The sequence below is a fragment of the Phaenicophaeus curvirostris genome, chromosome 5, assembly GCF_032191515.1.
Source record: "Phaenicophaeus curvirostris isolate KB17595 chromosome 5, BPBGC_Pcur_1.0, whole genome shotgun sequence".
Classification (NCBI taxonomy): domain Eukaryota; kingdom Metazoa; phylum Chordata; class Aves; order Cuculiformes; family Cuculidae; genus Phaenicophaeus; species Phaenicophaeus curvirostris.
In genome coordinates this window covers 13423468-13446157 of record NC_091396.1, presented here as the reverse complement: position 1 = coordinate 13446157, position 22690 = coordinate 13423468, and the positions used below count along the sequence as shown (strand labels likewise).

Sequence of the window (22690 nt, the reverse complement as noted above, 5' to 3'; positions counted from 1 at the left end):
CCTTTAAAGTGGGCTCTAAACCTCTCTCTATCCTCTTTACACCCTTAACTTTATCCTGCATAAAGCACTAAGCACAATTTTCTTCTTGAAAATACTTCTTATAATTGTAACTTTCTTAAAGAGCTACTTAGCAAGAAGAGTCAGATTTCAAAATATGAATTCCTTTTCCTTGGGTACACCTTCTCCATCTGAGACCTTTCATCTGAGGTCTTTTCAGTGTCAGCCTTCATTTTGATGGGAATATTTAGCCAAAATACTAGGAAGAAAAAGAAAGAATATTTCCTCTTCCACCACGCTGTCATACTACCTCATTTATCATCAAGCTTTTATTTCATGCCTTGCTGAAACATAATTTTTGAGGCCATTTGCTCCTTTGGTAGGAAGGGTTGCTTTCATTTTTGTCTTTTACAAAACAAAACAAAAAAGATTGCAATAACTAGACCCATGTCTGGAGCTTGTCTTGGTTTATTTTATTTTAAGTTTTGGGGGTTTTGTTTCCAAAATTCCCTTAGGTCCTAACTCCTGCTGAATACGAGCATGCTTACATCTCACTTGCAAATGTACACTGCAAGATTGGCTTGAAAAAACAACATATGCTAAAGCAGAGACAGTATTTTTGCTGAGAGCTGACAAAGTACACCCTTGGGACAGCAGGACCCTGGTGGCTGACACGACAGACATCAAGAAGAACAACAACCACTTTTGGGGAGCTGCTCTGACAAAGCTTCAAGTGGCACCAGGGTACCCATTATGACTGCTCCTCTATTTCTAAGCAAAATGATATCAAACACACAGAAAAGACAGCCAATAATGAGAAACTTGCAGCTGTTCTCGAAGAAAGACTTTTTTTATTGTATCCCAATCCAAAATACTTTAAACCAGTTTTATCAATAGCGATAAATCAGTATGATGATATGATGTCTCTTTAATCTTTTCTAAAACAAAATTTTTTGAACTTTTGAGCATGGCCTTCCCAAATGGGTTAGGTCTTCTAAGACAGCATCAAACCTTCTTTTCCTTGCTTCCCATGTCAGCCCGAATCCCAATAGTTATGAAGTATAAAAAAAAGTTCAAAGTAAAATATAAATTACCATCCCCTTCAAACACAAGTAGAAGTCTTATTAAGTCTCTAGTGCTTGAATCACGTCCCATGTCTGTTCTTTAGACCTTTCTTCCTTTGTGAGGCATAAATGGACACATCTTATTGATTTTCTTTCAACCTGGATCACCTCGATTGCTGTGAATATGGCAGACAAATCCAACTCATTCTCCCGCAGGGAACGAGGAAGAATGCAGACGAGAAGCTGGGGAAAGTCTTCTCACAGTGGGATACCAGGAGTCATTACGCAAAAACCCAAGTCTAACTGCTTGTAATTCCAAGACCTTTTTCTTTTCAGCTCCTTCAAAAAAAAATTTTTTTTTTTTAATGCTGAGAGCTCTTTCTTAAATTTTTTATGAATATCATTTTGGCTACCATATCAATTTCTGAGGGTGTTTTTGTTTAAAAAGAGAAGTATCAAACAGGCCAGTGATGGCTGCAAATCCTGATAACTACATGTAAGTTAATGATGAGTGACTGTAAACAGACACTGGTCAAAAAAAGAAAGTCAGATTCAGAGAAAGCATTGTTTGAAGCTTGACAAAAAAGCTAGTTAAAACTTTTTCCTTCTAACTTGGCTCCACTTTGTATTTTTTTTTTATCATTTATAGACTTACTTTTCTAAGGACAATTGTATGAAATGAAAGGAAGTGTAAAAGTAGAAAGATTTTTGTGCCTTACACCAAACCACTTACTGTACATGAAAAAGGGATTTACTGAATCAATTTAGTTGTGTAGGGTTTTTAAATCAAGTGAATGATTTCAGTGAAGTGGAAAAAGGTGGCAAGAATGTGCAGCACCCCAAGCCCTGCTCCTAAAAGCAATAGAAAAGACACAATTGAAATGCAGTGGGACCTCTGTGGATGAATTAGACAGACTGTGTACAGACACTTTGCAGTGACAATCTGCTTCTGAAAGGGATATATTAAGTGCTGACTGCACTGAGGGCGTAAATTGAAGACACTATATCTAAGGACTAATTTCAAAGCACTCCTTCTTGTTAAATGAATTGCTGAAAGAGAAGGGTTTAAAAGACTTTGTTTTGTGTTAAAGGATTTGAACAACACCTATCAGCAGACCACACCAGCAAACTGGCGCTAACATAATAAACCCAGCACCATCTTATTACCATCCCCTGAGCTATGCTATCACAGCTGTAATGAGCTGAATTTCTCCTCTGGTTCTCAACACCCCATGCAAAGTGCTCTGCCTCAGTGCTCAGTCTCTGCCACATAAAATCAACATCACTTTTATGGTGTGAAGGGAAAGGTCTAGGTCATTAGTAGTTTAACTACATAAAATTCCAGAAAAGGAGATCATCAGCAGCAGAGTTTTAATGCTTTTTAATGACAGTCTTACACACCAGGAACTATATTTTCAGTTATTTAAAATGAATTTTGAACAACAAAACCTGATCTTGGAAGATGTAGAAGCAATTCTAACTTTCTTGATGTACAGGTTTCATATTGGCCTCTAGTTACCTCACTTCACAAAGTAATTCTGATATTGATAAGGATAGAGCTTGGGGGATATCTCATGATAATTCTTCCAACCAATATCCACCCAAGTAAGTGATGCTGCTAGTCAGAATTTTCCCAGAAAGCTAGCACTGAGCCCTGCATCACCTATATGCTACACATTTCTGTGAATACGCAATATAGTCACTGATAAGAAGGTACATAGGTACCTCGGGAAGACAAAACACTGCTAACAGCACATGTAAATATTTCAGTGACAGATATCACACTGTTTATAGCATAGTACTGGAAAAAAAAGCAATGAGGGATAGGTATGGAGAACAGGAAAAGTGTAGTTAGGCAGGACGCAATGTGTTCTGGATGCACAAAAATGTCAAAAGGAATGACCTGTGCTGTAACTGAGAAATCTCCTCAAGAATAAAAATTATAGATGATTCTATATGAAGAGTCAAATGACCAGTGATTGAGGTTGAAATAGCATCCTTTTCAAGAAGATGGCATCCTTTCTAACAGCCCAGTAGACAGAGCACTAGTCAGACATGCTTAGAGAAATATCCAGGCTTTTTTCACCTCAGACTTCTCGTATAACCTTGAATACATCCCTTTATCTCTTCAGTACATCAGTTCCTCTAAGTACACATGAATATTGTAGGGTGTTATTCAAATATTGCAGTGGTGGGAATTATACAATAATCTAATATAATAATTTCAAGATCAGCTGTTCAGATGAATTTAGGCATATTTTTCCCTGTTTTAATTTTTAATAGAGACAGTAAAAGCAATGCGTACAACTTGTAAGACCCAGCTACAGCACATGGTAGAAGAATCCAGATGTTCCCCCTTCCAACAGCATCATTAAACATGAAGCTGATGTGAAATATTTATAATGAAGGTGAATCATAGCCCACAGAGGAGGAATCCAGGGCTGTATCTTCTACTAGCATCAAGCACAAAAATGCAAATACACTGAACAAATACTGCATTAACTTTCACATCACACGTTCTATGTCTCACAGAGTACAACCCAATTTAGTCCTGATACAGGTGACAGATGGTAGAAAGAGACCACCAGTTTGGAACAAAGTGTAAAGAACAGATCCTGAAGAAAATCTACCCAATGACCTAAGGTGTGGGAATCCAGGGCTGCAAGTGACCTGCTAGGCCAGGGAGTTCCCTTCCCCTTTTGTAGTAAAGGGCATCATAGAATTCCTTTCTCAAATTTACCAGTTCCATGTTAAAATTACTTTAGTCATTTGTGCCAGTCACTCTCACTATGCCTGTTCTGGGGATTAAAAATCTCCTTATTTACAGGCCACTGTTTTCATGCTTAATTCATACTCATTCATTCCTGGGTCAGCACTGACCTGTATCTTAAACTACTCTTAGCAGCTTCCATCTTTTGCCCTCCATATTTTATTAAAAATACTATCTTCTCCAGGCCTTTGTTCTCCAGAGCTAAACAAGGCAAGGTGTATGGTCTCCTTTTTAAGGTCAAGATCTCTACACATCTCCTCCAAACTCCATTAATCCTTAAACATGGGAAGCCACAACTGTGTTTTTGTTGCATGCCTTACAAATCATTCAATACTTTATTAATCTCTATTGGTGAGTCTTTGTCTTATGCATCCTAGAGCCATTTCAACCATTTCCACCATCATATCATGCTGACAGTTCTTAACCATTAACACCTCTTGTCTCTTATTTCCAGCACATGAACTTACAGAAGAAATCTCACTATTAGTGCCAGGTTGGCAGCTGAGCAAGGCAGAGAATTTACAGGTGCTGACTGCCTCCTGATTATTGCATCTGGCTGACTCATTTCACTTCCTAAAGCATTCAACAAGCTGAATTACCATCACGTCCATACACTACCCAAGTCTTTAAACTTTTCTTTAAGAATAGTCCAGTTTCTGCTGCCCCAGAGAAGTATAATTCTCTCAGAAGCTTCTTCATGAGAACATAATTAATACCGTTATGGTAAATGATTCATAAACCTTCCATAAATAAACAAGACCAGCGGCTTCCACCTTCATAAGTAGATCTGAGAAGTACACATGTCCAAGAGTAGAAATCTATATAAAACACTGACCTGTTGACCATGCTTTCATCATCCATACTTGAAAACCAACACTGCTCTAGAAGATGGACCACTGACTTGCACATTTCTTCTGTAAAAAAATAACATAATTCATGTTACCTTGTAAGGAAGAAAACGTATAAAGCCACCCACATACCTAACAGCACATTAAGAACAGTGAAACATAGGAAGTTAAATAACCAGTAGGTCTCCTAGAAGATCTGAGAGATGCTTAAGACAAATTCTGTCCTGCTTAAAAACTGCAATTAGACATTAGCATCAAGTCAAAATTTGTTGTCCTCAACATTTAAAAGTGTCTACAGCCAAGCACGAGGTTATTGGTAATTATACATTCAGATGCTTTGTTGAATAAAGTGTAAGTTTGAATAAAATAAGAATTTTCTTTTTTTATGATAGTTGCAACGTAAGAACTTAAAATTAAGACTGGACTGAAAATTTGACAACTACTAAAAGCATAGTATAAGACTCACGTTTTGCCCAGCAAATTTCTTTTTAAAATTCATGCACTTGATCAGCTGCAAAGTAGAAGTGCTATTTAGCACAGAAGCTGGTATTGAAAAGATCTCTCCTTCTTTTGATATTGGATTCTGGACTTTTTTGCACATATCTTTTTAGCTGCTATTCATTTGCTTGTATTAGTACCTCTGATCCTTCTGCTCCTAGATCCATTTCTAGATCTCATCCCACGTTCTCTCTCTACTAACATTGTTTCTTTTTCCTCTCATGCTTGATGTGAACCATGATCACTGAAGCTGATGTAAAGACACCAGACAACTTCAATTAGTACTGAATCACCCATCAGAAACTTGGCCTTTGATAGGGAACAGAATCACAGAATGGTTGAGTTTGGAAGCCACCTCTAGACATTGTTTAGTCTGCTCCTGCTCTGCTCAAAGCAACTACAGAACGTTCCTCAGGGCAGTGTCCAGCTAGGTTTTGAACATTTCCAAGAATGAAGACTCAGCAACCTGTCTGGGCAACTTGTGCCAGGGTTTGACCACCCTCACAATAAAAAATTTTCTTCTTATCTAAAAGAGATTTTTCCTGTATTTCTATTTGTGTTCACTGCCTCCTGTCCTATCATTTGGCACCACTGAGAAGAGTCTCTCTCTTACACCATCACATTAGGTATTTATATGCATCAATAAGATCCCATTGAGTCTTCTCTTCTCTAAACAAGGCAATCCCAGCTCTTCATCACATCGGATCCTCTAATCCCCTAATCATCCATGTGGCCCTTTGCTGAGCAAACTGCCACATCTGTTGGCTACTAATCACTGTGTGTGCTTGATCTTAAAATTAATATAAAATAATTTGATTTATAATCAAATCTAACATTATAGCAGTAGCTTGTATAAGTGGGTCTAAAAGCAACATGAGGGAGCAATAACAGGGCTTTTGTTTCCATTCACTTATCCATTAAGCTATCCTAGACTGGCTCAGATTTTGCTAATTTGGAAACTGAAAAATTTTACAAGTAGTCAGCTGGCTCAGTCACTAAAAACTAACAATCATGAACACACACGGTCTCAGGATTTCAAGCAGCAGTCTTGTCTACAGTAACAAACTCCTTATCTGTTTGGCACAACAGTGGTCCTGAAGAGCTTATACACACTGAAACAAAATGCACTTTAAGAGAAGGAAGTGGTGCATTAAACCAGACACCAATTCCTTTCTTCCTGGCATTGATAAAAGTTCTTCAGGGCATTACTGGTTCCCATGCATCTCTGCAATGTCCCACACACTAATGGACAGTGAAGATCTACAATCCATAATAGCAAATTACTGTTGCCTAGCCTCCAACCCTACAAAAATCCATTCTAGAAATCTGCTCCCAGTCTTCAGGCCATACTTAGTGTGGCTCTTTGACATGAGACACAGGCACGTTAACACCACTCCAAATAAGAAACTTGCTACTTGGTTTAGAGAAGTACTGTTGGAATCCACCTAATATTACTTGGAGAACCTGGATAAGCTTATTAATGTAAGAACAGCTCATGCGGGACTTTTTCAGCAGAAGCAGAGATATGATGTCTTGCTTACATACTCTTGCAAACCTCAGACTATCAACACTCAGCTAAAAGGCTGTGAAGTAGATGCTTAAGCAGAAGACAGAGAAAAAAGACAGGGTTTATTGATTAACTGAGTAACCACGGTGTGAACTGAGCACTGCGTTCTGTAAAGTCACTCACAACAGAGAGCAAAGAAGAGCTGGCTGGAAAAATATTGATAAAAAAAGGTCTGAATTTTCTGACTTATCCCCACAGTACTGTTTCACAAAATGGCACAATTTCAACAAACTTCTGGCTTCCACTTTTCCCCCAGAATGCAATCAGGCCTTTAGGATGCTTAGCGTGGCAGGGAAGTATGAAAACCTTGGAGGTGGTGTTTGAGATGGATGTTTTTAGGGGTGTCATTGCTGCTGATATCCGTCAGGCAGACAGCTAAGGAGCCAGAAAAGCATTTTGTTCCAAAAGTGCCATTCTCCCATATTTCCAAAAGGAATAAGTATGTGTTTAAGCCAATCCTTCCACACAGTTTTGGGCAGTTTGTGTTTGGCTTGCTTTCTCCTGAATCAGCATAAAAAAAATATTTCTGGGAAATGGAACAACTGTTGCAGAAGAGGAGTGTTCTTAGTAACTAGCTGCACTGCAAGTGCAGTTAATGCAATCAATACATCATTCCAAAGCAGAATACAGATTGTTGGGATTCTGCATAGGTAAGTATGCAGCAAAGGAGGAGAAATAGATATAGCTAGGTCTTGCTCTCTGTATCATTTAAAAAAAAAATGCAGAAACTCTAGCATTGTTGCACTTGATTTTGAGATTGTTTTACTTCTCTACAATTTCTCCTTATCTTTAGATCCTCCCCAAACAGACATTTTTCAAAATCTACTCTTTAACCTATTGCCCATTCCAAAAGTTGCAACAGAACATGGCTTTATACCGGCTGGACAACAGCAGCCTCTAATTACTGGTCCCTTATCTGCAATCAAGGCATGATATCCCATATCTTCCTGATTCTGTGACTCAACCAAGATCTTTCCTCTCTAAGGACTCTTTCCTGAAGAATTATGTTATAAAAATATTGGATAACATAGACACCTCTATTTCTCTTCTGTTTCAGTCAATCTTCAAAAAAGTTAAGCAGCTTCCCATCTCAGCTGGAAATGAATGAAGTACTTCAGATCTCTACAGTTATTTATACGGACATGCAGATATATGTATGTTCCTGCCCATGGATGGTATTACATTGAAGACAGCAGTACTGATTAACTCCTGTTTTATTTTGGGTGCCACAGATGGAAAATTCTTGGCTGGAGCTTATACTTGTGTTTGAATGGTTGTTGGATCTTAACTCTTCCAGAACAGCAGATTGTATTACTGACCTCAATATTAATTAGGTGTCCTGTGCATTGATAGACTAGGAAAGGCAAATAAGCTTTCCAGCTCCTTATGTTTCACTGGAGGGTGAAGGCAGCCAGAATATAAAGGACATACAGTAGGCAGTTAATTTCAATCTTACTGGCAATTTAATGTCATGTCTGTTCCAACCTATATCAAAACAAAATTATATTTTTAATACAATAAAAGCTATGATAACTACAATTAAAAGTGTAGCTACAGAAGCATAAAATATTTTTAGGGATTCATTTTATGTCAGTTATAGCTACCTATTTTTAATATCTTAGTGAGATAAAATTTTCCCCATATGTTTTGTTATTTCCCCAGTTCTAAAAATCTTTATTAATTAGACTGATTAGCTAATCAATACTCATTGTATTCCTATTAGGAATAAAAGCCTTATATCCATAAAAGAAAAACAGTTGGAGTGACTTATATCCTTGTAGATAAAAAAACATTAAAGTGTTTGTGTTTGAGTAAAAATCAGAGGTCCTGCTGCCAGCCTTGTGCTCAGACTGATAGGCTCTACATGACTACATATTTCTATGGAACAGGTTACATCAGGACAACATCATTTTTCTTTATCTTTCTACATGTCTCTTATTGACCAATTCTATTTTGGATTGCTAAAATTTCATCTAATTGCTACATTTAACTACTTTTCTTTTATTCTTTTGCTGACTTATACTTGTCAGTTTTCCAGCATACAAAGGAAAGATGAACTGTCATCAGTCCTGATCCTCTAGGAAACAAAAAAAAAAAAAAGAGAAAGAAAAAGTCAACATTAAGTATCTGTTTTGCAAATAATTTTCAACTTATTTTTCCTAGTCATAAGGAGTCCATAGTTCTAAATCTAATTAACTTCATATTATTTCCTCCTTGCAAAGCAGGACTAGAAATACCTAGACACACACAAAAGAAGAATAGGATGTGTAAAGGTATAGACTATAAAATATGTTCCAAACCTAAACAATAGGTTAATAATAATTAAAAAAATCTAACTTACAATAAATGATAAAACTGTTTTCTACAGAATTTGAAAAAATGTATTATATAAATTATTCGTGTGAAAACAGCAGCAATTCCAAATGTAAGGCTTAGAGCCCTGTTAAAAAATTCTAAAAATTAAACAAAAGAAGCCATTTTTTAAAAGAGATAGGGCTCAGTGGGATTTATTAATGCACATCTTTCAGAGATATTCTTACTTGTACAATACAAGCAGTAGGTTAGCATGGACTTCCAAATTATATTTAATTGGACAATTATTCAAAGTGAAAAACCCAACACTGTAAACTAAGGAGGTCTTTAATAAACACCTTGTCTCTTCAAGAAAAAACAGGGAAGTCATTTACTGACCCAAGAGGCACAATTTTGTCTTCGGTAAATTTATTTTAAAGTAATTGTCGACTCCAGGAGTAACAATTTTTTAAAGAGGAACATGGTGCTCTCAGGCAGAATAATAAATTGTTCTGTGCCCTGTATGATGGCCTAATCACATTAGAAAGATGTACGTGTACTTGTCCAAGGCAAATAGAGGATGTATATCTCATGGTCTAGGAACCCACTTAGACTCGTTTAGTGTCGTATAGCTTTATCCTCTCTCCAGATCAGGACTGAATTAGAGGGAAAAGACAAATGATAATTTACACGTGGGCTTTACAGTTCTGCCTTCTTGTCCCTGATTTCTAGTCCAAGTGGTGTTCTCTGTAGTCTCCCAAACATTTTCACTAATCTACAATCTAACAGCCAGCATTCCAACAGCAAAACAAGTTTCACGTAAATAACATCACCTTTGAAAATTCATGGCCTCCTCATGAAATCCAAACACTATAAAAGCCACTGTGATTAATAGTGAATTAAAACTATAAATTGGTATTTAAAACGTTAATGTTCCTTCACCTCAGTTGAAGAGCTTTGCCAGGACTACTTCTCTGTCTTTTGTCTGGTAGGCTATGCCTTTCAGATACTATGCTCTTTGACTTTAAGGCTTGGCCATATAAACATTACGTGTAGGACCATAGTTCTGGCACAGAAATAGCAGAAAGCCCTGATGAAATAGGTCCAAGAATTATCCCTGAACTCCACAAACGAGCGTAATACTTTTTGCACGAGTCATTTTGCCAGGAAATTTCCAATCCCAAAATCTTTTCCCCTTGTCAAGGTGATCCTGGGCATTGGGACAGCAATGCTAAACAAGCACGCCTCAGTGAATGTCCCCTATTTCTGAATAAAAAGCTGGGACTCCTGCAGTGCAGATTACGATAAAAGATTTATTTGTGGGGAGTGGAAGATGGTGTCTTTAGTGAAGTTAATAAGTTGTTTTCATTTTAGATGCTTTCATTACAAACACAGATAAATCTTAAGGCTAAAAGAGTATATAAGAGTAACAAGTTGAAGGGCTTCTCAGCTCTTTGGTGATTATCTCTCTCTTTTAGTGCATTACCATGGGACATCTGGCTTCCAAACTTGTGCCTCTCCTCAACAGATCTGAGGACCAGCCTACCAATTATACATTCTCATAGGTTGTAATAAATCAACAGCAGCCAAACTCTGACAAGGTGATGGCTGTTGACAGATAAAAACGATACACATTGTCGTGCTGCTCTCCAAAAACAAACACATGCTTTTATCAGATTTTTTTTCTTTTAATCAAAAAATTGCCTCTTCCAACATAGAGTCACCTAATTTCACAGAGGACTTTCACTACACAAGGTTCCCCTATCTAAACCTGAGCTGCATGTAAATCTGGGTTCTCAAACAGGCTCTGAATTCACCTCCCACTGCAGTTGAGGAAAAAACTGCTACTCTGATCCTGGGTCAGCCCAGGCCCAAAGATCATTAAACTTTTTACTCTGATAAGCATGTTCTGTGCCAAACAAAAGACTTAGCTGCAAAAAAGAAATAGAAGGATACAGAAGATTTGGATTTATTCATGAGTGAAGCAGAGGCTGGTTAATACATTTTCTTCAAGAAGTGTATATAGTAAGGATATATAGTAAGGATTTATCCAGCAAGTAGACCTGTGTGGTGAGTGCTGACCAATCCTCAATCCCTGGATCTCAGAGGAATCAGTTGACAGTGGTGGACTCTCCTAACTCCAGTCCTCTAGAAGTTAGGTGTCTAATATAAGCAAATTTTCTAAACAGCACCAAAGGTAATTAATGTCTATATATGTACTGGTTTTGAGATGAGTCCTCCTCTCAAAGCATCTCAGGCTCTGCAGTGATGACAGAGGGCCTCAAGTATCTTGCTTCCACAAACACAGTGGGAAGAATTTCACTGCTGTTTGTAAAATTCATCACCCCCTTTGCAAATCTAGAAGAAAGCTGTTGTACTCTTCCAACCTGAAAATGCTATTAGGTGACATCATAAAATGTGATTTAAGTGGAAGACATTTCATGATAGGCCTTTCTGAACACCTGTAAGCTACGTGAACTATCACAAAGTTTTGATCACCCCCAAAAAATATGGGAAGCAAAGGGCTGTACTAATCCTGTTGGAATTTCTATTAGCAATTCTCATTCGAGGAATAGGTTTTTAGCCCAAAGCTTCTTAGCACATGGTGGTAATTTATCCACTGTCTTATACTCCCTTGAAGAGACCAGGACTATTTTCTCACCAAATGATGTGAAATACCTTAATCTCCAGAAAAGTCAAAGACTGAGAGACCATCAAATGCTGTCAGCCCCCTTGTTAATGGGAAGAATGCCGCATAATCTGTCTCACCATAAGTATTTTAATTCCTTCAGGATTTTCTGCACATCATGGAAAAAAAGGTATCTCTCAGATGTCTCTCCAGAGCTTTGAATCAAATATAGTCTTTTCTAGTGAACTGACTAGACAGAAAGGTAGCACATCACCTTCCAGCTCAGTTTTATTCTTTGGCAACATTATCTACAAGAAAGAGCTCATCAGACATATGTTTTGAACCCTATCTTATTGATTTCATCTCTTTCTATTGTCCTTTTCCACTCTGTTCTCACTATTTAGCATGCTGTTTTGACCCTAGAGCTGGAAAGTCCCACAGAAATAAAACAGGGATACACAAACTTAAGGCATCTGTTCCCTTTCTGCTAAGGGAACATGATTCCCTTAACACACAGGCTTCCTATTCTCATTCATAACATTGAAGAAACCATTAACTGGGGACAAGTCAGACAGAAAATTAGTCTGATTTATGATTAATGCCATTCACCTTTATTTGACCAATTTACAGAATCAGGCACTGAAATTTCAAAGCTTGACCTTTGGCACATTTTTTTTGTCTTCTCTCATTTAAAGTTCAGTACTAGGGAAATCACAGTAGTTATATGATCTGTAGCTGTTATGTAAACCAGTTTGCCCAACTTCTTTATCTTTAAAAAATGATCTAGATATAAAAAACTATATATAAAAACTACATGATCTAATAAAAATATGAGTTTTGTTTGTAAATATTTGCTAGTAAATATTGTTGTTATTAATGATTCCAGAAACTTATTTATTGCAGATTTTGGCTATGAAAACACATGCAGTAGTATGAATAATATTAGAATAACAATGTGAGGTTTTCAAACAAGTCTAAAGAAATTATACATCCAACTCACATTGTAATTCAATAAGAATTAAGTAACTAATTCCCTCAGGTATTATAAAATTTTAAAAAATGTAAACTGAAAAAAAAACCCAAACCAGATTGCAGCTGAATTCAGCTAGTTGGGGTACAAGATGTCCCTGTGGAGAACTTTACTATCACTAAGTATTCAGGCTTCTTTCACAGGATTTTGGTACAGAGTTCGGTACCCCTGATACGAAAACTAGAGCGGAATATGAGACAAAACTGAATGGCTCATTTAGCTACTGCTGGTAAATTGGGTAACCCCAGAAGGGAGAAGTTCACTTGAAAACTGTTAAATTGACATTAAGACTCAAGATTATTATTCAGTCCACCAAAAGATACACTAGAAGGTAAAAAATTCTGGAATAGCATGTTTTCCTTAAATTAAGCTAAAACTGCTTATGGCACCAGAATGTATAAATGAATGGCCTGTCCTGGGACGCTGGGTTTAGGTTCCAGTAGCAGCAACAAACTTGTATAACCACTCTGTAATGTTCAAAATTGGCTCACTGTTTGCTACTACCATCTTCTCAAGGAAAACATAATCTTTCAGTATGATATTCAAGAAACGTGTTCCACTAATGCCTAAGTGGTCTTCTAATTTGGGATCACATTTACTCACAGCCACTACTATTGCTAGTTATTTTTCTGCTTCCATGATTTTAGTCATTAAAATCTTTATGGGTTTTATTTTGCTAAGCTAAGCAAAGCAGATCCCATTATTTCCTCCACCAAGAAAGGTTTTCCATTCTCCTGATCAAAATTAGGTTCCTCTTTGCATCTCTACTTTCTGTTTTAAACATAAAAGACCAGAATATACACCTGGGACTTGTAGCATTACAGTCACACTTTCTTATATCAATAGAAATATATATTCTGAAACATCTGAAGACCACATTTGTCTTTTACATGGCCATTTCACAGGGGTGCATCTTGTTAAATACTTGTCCATTTCTTTTTCCCTTGGCATTGCCATAGGAAAGATTTTGAAATTTGACCATGAGTACTTCATACAAGTTTAATCCCATTTTCAGTTCTCCAGTTGTGCAGATGGTCCAGTTCTTCCTGAATGACTTACCAGTATTTCTGCATGTAAATTACACTTCCTAAACATGTGGCCCCTGTAGATTTTATTCTGGTTTCGCACACAGATTTTTTGTGCCTGTCAATTATGTTCCAGTGTCCAAGTGACTCTCCTCATCCTTCAATCCTAGTACAGTTACTGCTACAGAAGAACCAGTATGGAATGAAAGGAAGATTCAATCCCACCCTCCAGGACAAGACCTGATCACAAATCACATCGTCCTCTCTGGTAGCTCACATAAATGCATTCAATTTCATAAGCACAACTGAACAGGTATTGGAATATCCACACAATACATTTCAATCCCATTTGGAGAACCTGGCAATGACCAGCCATGGATTGTTCATTTGGCTCTACTCAGTGGCATACAGTATTAAAAACTCATGAATACACACAGACATTACTAACACCTAGGGACTGTTTTTAAGAATGGAGTGTAAACCCCGCTATCTTGACTTTCTTCCTACTGGGGAAAGTACTACATTTACCCAGGAGCCACTACTTTTCTTGTGCTCCTTGCAACTTATTGGTGCTGCTCATTTCTTGTTCTAGAACACTTTTTGTAAAATGCTTTTAGAGCATTCAGTATTTAAGACCTTATATAAGCAGTATATAAGTCACTAGTTCATTGGCAGTTAACTAACATCACAGAAAGGCTGACACTACACTAAACATTCCATGCCTAGCTCTGAAGAATACTTTGAACACTCTAGTAATGTTATCTTCTAGTTGCAAAGGGAAAAAAAGTAAATATATCAATGACAGTCACTGTGAGCTCTTTGCCATTATCTTTACACACTTTTTCTATAGTTTCTCTAAAAAAATCTAAGAAAAAATCTTCTTCATAATATCCTCATAAAACCCTACACAATACATAAGACAATCAGCAGTATTTCCAGCCCATGGATTAAGAGAAATACCACCTCAAGGATTGTAACAGCTATAAATGGTAAATATCAAGAATCCAAGTGTAGGGTAAAACTTTTACAACCACCTAAGTAATACACAGTTCCACCTGCAGAATAATTTACACACTACAGACAAAGTCAGCCCTAGCACCAAGTGGATACACTTGTCTGGAGCTAGCTTGGACATGCATGCACAGAAGCCATATGCAGCACAGAAACCACACAGAAGTAGAAAGACAGCTACTGTAATACCTTCAATGCAGGATCGCACACATGGACCTAGATCCTTGACCAAGAAAACTCTGCTGTTTGATTACAGACATGTAAACAGGATTAGAACAAACCTGCAGGACTCAGAGGTTGAGCTTCTCACTTGATAAAATAAGTGAATGACACAAACCATGGCTACATTTAAAAAAATCAACATAAGAACACAGAGGAAAAGGAAAGTAGATGAGATCTGAGAGGAAATAAAACAGGATTATGACACCAGTTATGAGGAAAAGTCATTAATACCTGGTAAGGGAAGGGAGAAGGAAAAGGTAAGAATCTCAAGGATTAGGAATGGATTGAAGAATTGGAAGAAATGGGGTACATAAGTTAAAAATGGAAATGGAAGGAGCTGACAAAACCTCAAAGATCAAAGACGATGCTAGATCTAGATTTTCTTGTTCTCCGGAGTCCAGAGAGAGTCACAAGACTGATGAGACTGCACTATGGTCTTAGGACAGTGATGAATTGCTTGAGCTGGAATATAGCAGGGTTCTAAAGAAACTACAGCAATAGAACAGGCTTGATTTAAGAAAACAGGGGATAAAATGCAGACAAGTGTGTTATTAAGCTTAATGCATTTGGCCCTTCCACAAACTTGATTAACTCTGCTCCATCACAGATCACTTCCATGACCTTCCTTGGAAATTTACTTAACCTCACCTTTTCATCACATCCATTTTCCATTTTCAAAACGGAAGCAACATTTTCTTCCCTTTCTCTACTTTTAAGGGCAAAAGCTTGTCAGAGCTAGACTCTAGCTCTAATTATGTGTCTGTACACCAAAACAATGGGGTACTCAGAAACAAGTAACAAAGTAACTTGCCAAACCAAAGAAATATTATGGTAAAAAATATCTCCTTAGGGACAGTAGCTACTTAGATGGCATGCTATATATGACTGAATCAGTGGCATAACGATGGTGGTCGAAAGTAAGTAGCAACACATTCTCTCTAAAGCATAACATGTTAAGAAGTCATGTACAAGAGAGGAAAGCCAATAAGACGAGTCATGCCTTGCCTTGTCTACTATATTATCAAAGGTTATGTTACACACAGTATGAAGGACGGTAGGAATTCCTTCGATCTACAGTCAAATGGAACAACAGGCTCCTGCTGAGAGCTCCAAGGTCTCCTCTGTAGGTGTCACTCTAGCTGCTGATGGCCATGGATAATAACAAGTTAGGGTACAGACTAACCAGGAAATGATACCACCTGCTACCCAACATAAATTACCAAGCCTTCTGGGTATAATTACTCTTGTCAACATGTCACATGGTTATTACATTCACTCTTATGCAGAAATGCAGACCAGCAGCAGACTCTGCAGAAACAATTGGTTTTGTGGCATTTCTAGATATTCACTGGAACAAACAATGAATTTTTTCCTGAAATGGAAAAGAAAGGGGAAAAATCCTGTAATACACACAGCAGAATTTGTCCCTTTGCTAGCAGTCTTAGAACTTGCTCCACTGGTGAGAGAGGGAAAACACAGTAAAACAAAGGACATCCTCTGGCAGATTTCTTTCCCAGCTCCCCCAAAGCACAGGTCTCTTCTCATTTTGAAAGATCAGGGGCTCCCAATGGCAATTCCCTGGTGACAGTAACATGTGCATTATTACATGACAGTCTTCCATCACATGAAAAGTCAGTAGACTTTTGCTCAGTCTGCAGCTGAAGTGACTTTCACAGCAGTTTTAGACACCTGTTTGTGAAACAAGCAGTTGTATCAGAAAGAGCTGAAGCATGAAAGTTCAGTGTTATTGCTGAAACAGCTCAGGTGTCTCTGAACTACCCATGTTGTCTCTAGACTAATGCTACACTTCTTGAGCAAGATTGCATGCTATGTTGTCAGCAATTCAGTCACTGCCATTCTATTGTAAGTGCTTTAAAACAGACTCTGACCTTTCAGACACTCAGAAAGACTCAAATAGTAAAGAAACTGAGCAAGCCTTTTCACATGCTTCTGCTTAACTGGCTATGGCTGGGCAAACTGACCACTTGGTTACAATACACTTCTGGGGGCATTGACTGAGAAACTATCAGATTTTCTCCAAGTCCTAAGACTCAGTGTAAAGCTGACAACGGTTTGTCCTGGTGAGAAGAGTTTGATTTCTTCAGTAACTCTTGAGCAGAGGCTGCCTCAAAACCATCAGGCCATTTACCCAACAGCCCTGTATCAGCAAGTAGGACAGCCTGTGGTGTTATGCAAACTCATATACAAACAATTGAGACCATTTGCCTTGATTTAAGTGTTAATTCACATTATTTGTATGCAGAGCAAAATAGAAGGCCTAGAACCAGAAAAAGGCTATTTACTGAATGATACGAAGAGTAAAATATGCCACCACTTGCCAAGGGTCTTCCTTGATGATTGCTTATGATTATAAAGGTAAATTATTTGGTTGTGTAAAATAATAATTAGAAAAAGTAAAGGTCATTCATCCAAATACGAACCTGGCTGCAAAAAATCATCAGCATACAAAGTTAGCAGGCATATCCATTGCTTTACAAACATCAGGCTGGGATAACATTATATAGTTTGCAATCTGTATTTGTTCTATGTGAATCACAGCTTTGCATAATTTTATCACATTCCTGCCAGGCAAAAGCAAACATTAAAAGAAATATTAGAAGCTAGCCAGTTAAATATCCTATAAGAAGAAAAAAACCTGCAACTATCTCTGTTGTAATGACCAGTGAGTATTATTTTATCTGTGTGATTTGGTAGTTTGTTTGTATTTTTTTTCAGTATCAATTTAAAATAATTTCTAATATGTGATTAGTTTATTTTGATTGGTCTAATATCATTACATTGTACTAAAGCACCAATACAACTGCTTGGCCTTTTTATATATGACATGATTGATCAGGTGCAGATAAGAAAGAAAATATTACTTCAATAGACCTGACCTTCAGTGAATCATCCGAGATAAAGAGAATTTAAATGCTGCATTACTTTTACTCAGCACCAGAAAATGTTACAGGAAAAAAAAATTAGAAAAAAACACTTACTGAAAACTTCTGTTATGATTAAGAGCATTTTCCAGTAAGATTCGTCCTCTCAGTTTCCCCTGCTGGAAACATTCTTTATCCCTAAACTCTGTTGCAAGAGCAAATATATGCTACAAATGCCATACACCACTTCACCAGACCTGCAGAGAAGTATTTTCTACACCTTTACATCTCTTCTACAATACACGACAGCTCTTTGCTGGAAAACATTAGGATTTACATCTCTTGAAAGGGATCTCTCCTCTGTCCCCCAGCCTGTCAGTGAGCATCCAGTCCAGGTGAGCCAACTCTGCCCCAGCCTTTGCCACCAGCACAGGTCAGTGCGGACTCCACTCTGGCCTCCCAGTGACCACAAAGACCACTGGTGGAGCAGAAGTGACTTCAGGCCTTCTTACTACATGGCACAGACACTGCTTCAGCAGTTGCCGTGACTTGGCGCCAGGCCTTTGGATCTGGGACAATGAGAAGTTGGCATAAACTGATGTTTCTCCTCTAGATGTCCATATCCTGCCTAGTGTGCTACAATTCTCCAGGGAAGCTTTTCCTCACATGTGATGTGACACACACTGCTGGTCCCTGTCTTACATTCCTCCCACACTCCGACCAGTCTGCTCCATAACATGGTGCACCCACCGCTTCCAGGTGCTCCACCCCTGCTCCTGCCTGCCTCCTGCCACTTGGGACACCCCAGTAGAGCCCACAGAGCCCAGCCCCTGTGGGGTTCCACGGTTAAAGGAGATCCCCAACAAGGACCCACCATAGATCAGCGATGCCATTTCTTCCCTGTCCTACAGTCAGTAAGACTCATACCCCTTCATCTCATTACTCGGAGGACAGTGCAAGATCAGAAATTAGAGATGCAATCATGTGGTCTACTCAGCTCCACAGGTTTCTTTTGCCTCTTGCTGTCTCCCACATACTGAAAAATCCCAAATTCCCACTCAAGCCTTTATAATATCCATGAGAGAGGAACTGGGCATAAAGATGGGGACAGGGAGCTTCAACATATTTCTTCACACTCACTCCTTTGCTCTAAAAGTGCAGGAATTTAAGCCTGTCCCTAGTAAAGAAAACATTCATCCTAGAAAATGTCTACTCAACCCTCCCCCAAATAAATCCCTGTTATATTCTCCTTCAAAAAGAAAAAAGGGGGGAAAGAGAATTATATAGAGCCAACAATTTGGCAAAATTAGTTTGCTACTGTAAAGAATTTTTCTCTGAACTATTTATCTTAAAACATGTCAACGCAGGCATCAAAGGCAGCCGTGGCACTGGCAGAGTGCACACTGTGCACACTGTCACTTACTGTGATTGAAAGGACAGTATGTTTTCAAACAACTATACTTGTGTGAAGTGTCATCAGATCTGACTGCTTAATCCTGATTTAAAAATAAAAAAAAAGAAAGGAAAAAGGGCTGTTCCATTCAGAGGTGAGGCTACACTGACGACATTGTCCAAGAGTAATTTGATAGAGACAGTGGATAATCACAGCAGTCAGGAGTGACTAGATTAGTGACAGGGTGCATCTCAGAGTCATCACCATATTGAATGTACAGTACGCGAAGCAGCCACCAGGCAAGGATGAAAACCAAGGAGAGATGGTTTAGAAGCTGCATACAGCAACAAGCAAGATTAGCCAGGAAAATTTGTATTTTGCAGACAGCCTTCCCTTTCTCACACGATGCCTCAAAAATTTGAGGTTCAGCAGCACAAATCAAAAAGGAAATGGAGTTCTACAAAGCAGCTTTAACAATTGTCCTTCAGGAGAGTCATACTAAATTCCAGGGAAAAAAAAGCAAACACAAAAGAAACAAGCATGAAGTCATGGAAGCTTGTTGTTTAGGGAAATCAGAAGCGATACAGGGAAAAAAATTAGAATATATATGCAGCAATGGATAATTTTGCGTTGGCAGGGAGTTGAATGAAAATATTAGATGATCTATTTTTCTGCTTACTGTTTACATCGAAGGCTTTTATTATTTTTTAGTATTTAGGGCCGAAGTACCGATCACTGCACAAAGTCACCTAAAAGTAACATCAGACTTTCAGTAACACCAGGAAAACTGTGCTCTGCCTACGTGTGATAAGAAGGCATTTAGATTTGTTCATTTACAAAAGTTCATCTGTTTGGGACCTAACCAGGAAATGTACGGCATCTTGATAATTCATCACATTAAGGAGAGTGTGACTCCAGCAGACTTTGTTCTATTCTGCTCCATGTTATCTCCCTGCATATTCCCACAGCTATACTATAAAAGATTGCAAGGTGACAGAATATGTTCATACAGTCTCTAAGTGCTACTTCGAAGGATGCATTGTAGTCTGTCACCCTGAGGCACTAACGTGTTTAATAATGTTGCTGTATGTCATTAGTTAGTATTCTCTAAGTGGATTTATAGGAAAGTATTCTGAATTACAAATTGAGAAGTTAACTTAATATTAGTGAAGAGAAAATATTAAGAGAATGAGGTTTCTTCCGCAAGTGTCTATACAGGTCGGTACAGTTTCAAAGTCTACGAGAACTCCTCATCCTTGCAATCAAGCCTGGCAATTCCTAAAACTATCTAGCCCTGCCTCAGCCCAATCCTCATCAGCTAGACTGGAAGAGTACCTTGTCTGCTGGTGCTTTCTTTCTGATCTTACCTGTAGCCATGTACAAATGGACAAAAGACAGCTAAGCTAATTTTTTTTAATCATTCAATTTCCAGGGCTTCAAATAATCAAGGTATCACATATCGTAACTATTCAGTTAACTAGCTTTTTTATTAAGTATCTATTAACTTACATCAATGCCATGTTCTCTAATGGTCACAGTAATTTCCTTGCTTCCAGCTATTATCTTGCACACATTTCTCTGCTCATGTACACGAGTGTGTTAAAGAGATAGTCAGAGAGAGAAGTAGATGGGGAAACAGAAGGGAGCAAGAAGGCTGGAAAGTGGGGGGTCACTGAATAAAAGTGGAAATGGAGCTGCAGTTATAGTCACAGCTCACAGTGACACCTAGAGTCAATCCTGTCTAATACTTCCCCATTGCAAATCCTTGTTCTCTGGCTCTCCCTTCCTCCCCTGTTCTCTAAAAATTTTGTTTATAGCAGCAACTGATGTTTCCATGCTCCAGCTCTACCTCTAGCTTAAATTAAGGAAGAAACAAAAACACACAAAACCAAAGACATCCTGCTTCAGCAAAAAATGTTTTCAATAAGGGTAGAAAAATCTGGAGAGACTGCCAGCACAAATGACTTTTTTAAAAATAAAATAGAACATTTTGAAGATTTGGAGAAGAAACATGGGAATTCAGCATAGAGAGATAACCCTGAAGCAGACGGACATTTATTAATTTCCTCATGTGGAAAGCCATATGTGAAGTTCCTTAAATGTGCCATCTGCACATGCTAACTAGGAGTCCTTGAAGAGTCCAGCTGCTCAAGTCTGAAGGCCTCCATGTGCCCTGTGTGAGCTCAGGCACTCACAAACCCGAGCTCTGAACAACACACAGCGGGTGAAGTGCACCTCTCTGAGTCCTGAGGACACTCCAAGCCCTCACCTCTGCCCTTCTCACTGCTTCTGGTGATTCCTACCAGAGATACCTATGAAAGTGGGTTATGTGGATAATATTGATTCAGCTATTTCTCATTTTTGAAGTTCAGCTTGCAAACTAACCATTCCTTAAATATTTGTGCATAGAAGTACACAATGACATACCCTTGTGTGGCAGAAAGAAGCCCAGAAATAAAGCTGTTGGGGATATTCTTGGAAATTGGAAACAGTGATGTACAAGTTATTATTCAGTAAAAAAATACAATCAAACATGAGTGACAGTAAGTAATTTAATCAACTCTTCTGACCACTGAAACATTATTCAGGCCTTAGTGTCTATGAAAGACAGCGTCTTTTGTCCCTTTGACTTTGAATGTCTGATTAAGTGAAAGAAATTCATCTAATTAAGACATCCAGAGGATCACATTCTGCCTTTTGTGATTTATTGCAGAATTTTAAAAGTTAACTTTGTTTTACTGTGACTTTTCTATATTAAAATTCAGGGCCATCTGCACAGACTTTATCCATGCATATTTCAAACTCTAGAAGAGCTCAAGTTTGAATTAGTGCTGATGTGTGGACATTGTTCATCATTAACACACTGTACGTGTGCCCAGAAGAAAGGTCAAGGGATCCTGAAATATAAAAAACTCCCAATCGACACCTACTACAGAATAATGATACCGTGCCAAACCAGGTTTAAATACATGCTTGTGAAATGGGTAGCTAATAGAAAGGGGGGGAGCATGAGAGGGTAAGTTTATATAATTCACTTTCCACTCATTGTTGGTTAGATTTTTGAAGGCTATAGCAATTAGCACAGGTATAACTTGAAAAGGACCAATTGTTGGGTACAAACTTGAATAAATAAATAAATAAATAAATATCCAGCATCTGTCATGGTAGAACGTCCCAGCTTTTGCATGAATGGTTTGAACAAGGAATGAAAGAGAAAGGTCTATAAATCTGGGCAGAAAATAAGAATTTTTAAAATAAACATGTTTTCCCTATAAATGAGTGATATATTAAATAACTCATTTATTATTTGAATGAAATCTTAGAAAGCTCTCTTCCTAAGCTTATTTTCCTAAGAATCTCTTACAACGTGTCTTGTCTCAGCCCCATACCTGAAAGCTGGACTTTCTATATCTATTTGTATTTTATGTGTTGTTCCTTTTGATTCAACAAAATGGTATTTAA

The 22690-nt window shown here is 38.0% G+C and overlaps 1 long non-coding RNA gene across 2 annotated transcripts in view; it reads right to left on the bottom strand.

Moving 5' to 3' along the window:
- LOC138721040 (uncharacterized) overlaps window positions 1–22690 on the bottom strand; it is a 156235-nt gene that overhangs the window by 24089 nt on the left and 109456 nt on the right. The gene's annotated exons all lie outside the window — the stretch shown is intronic.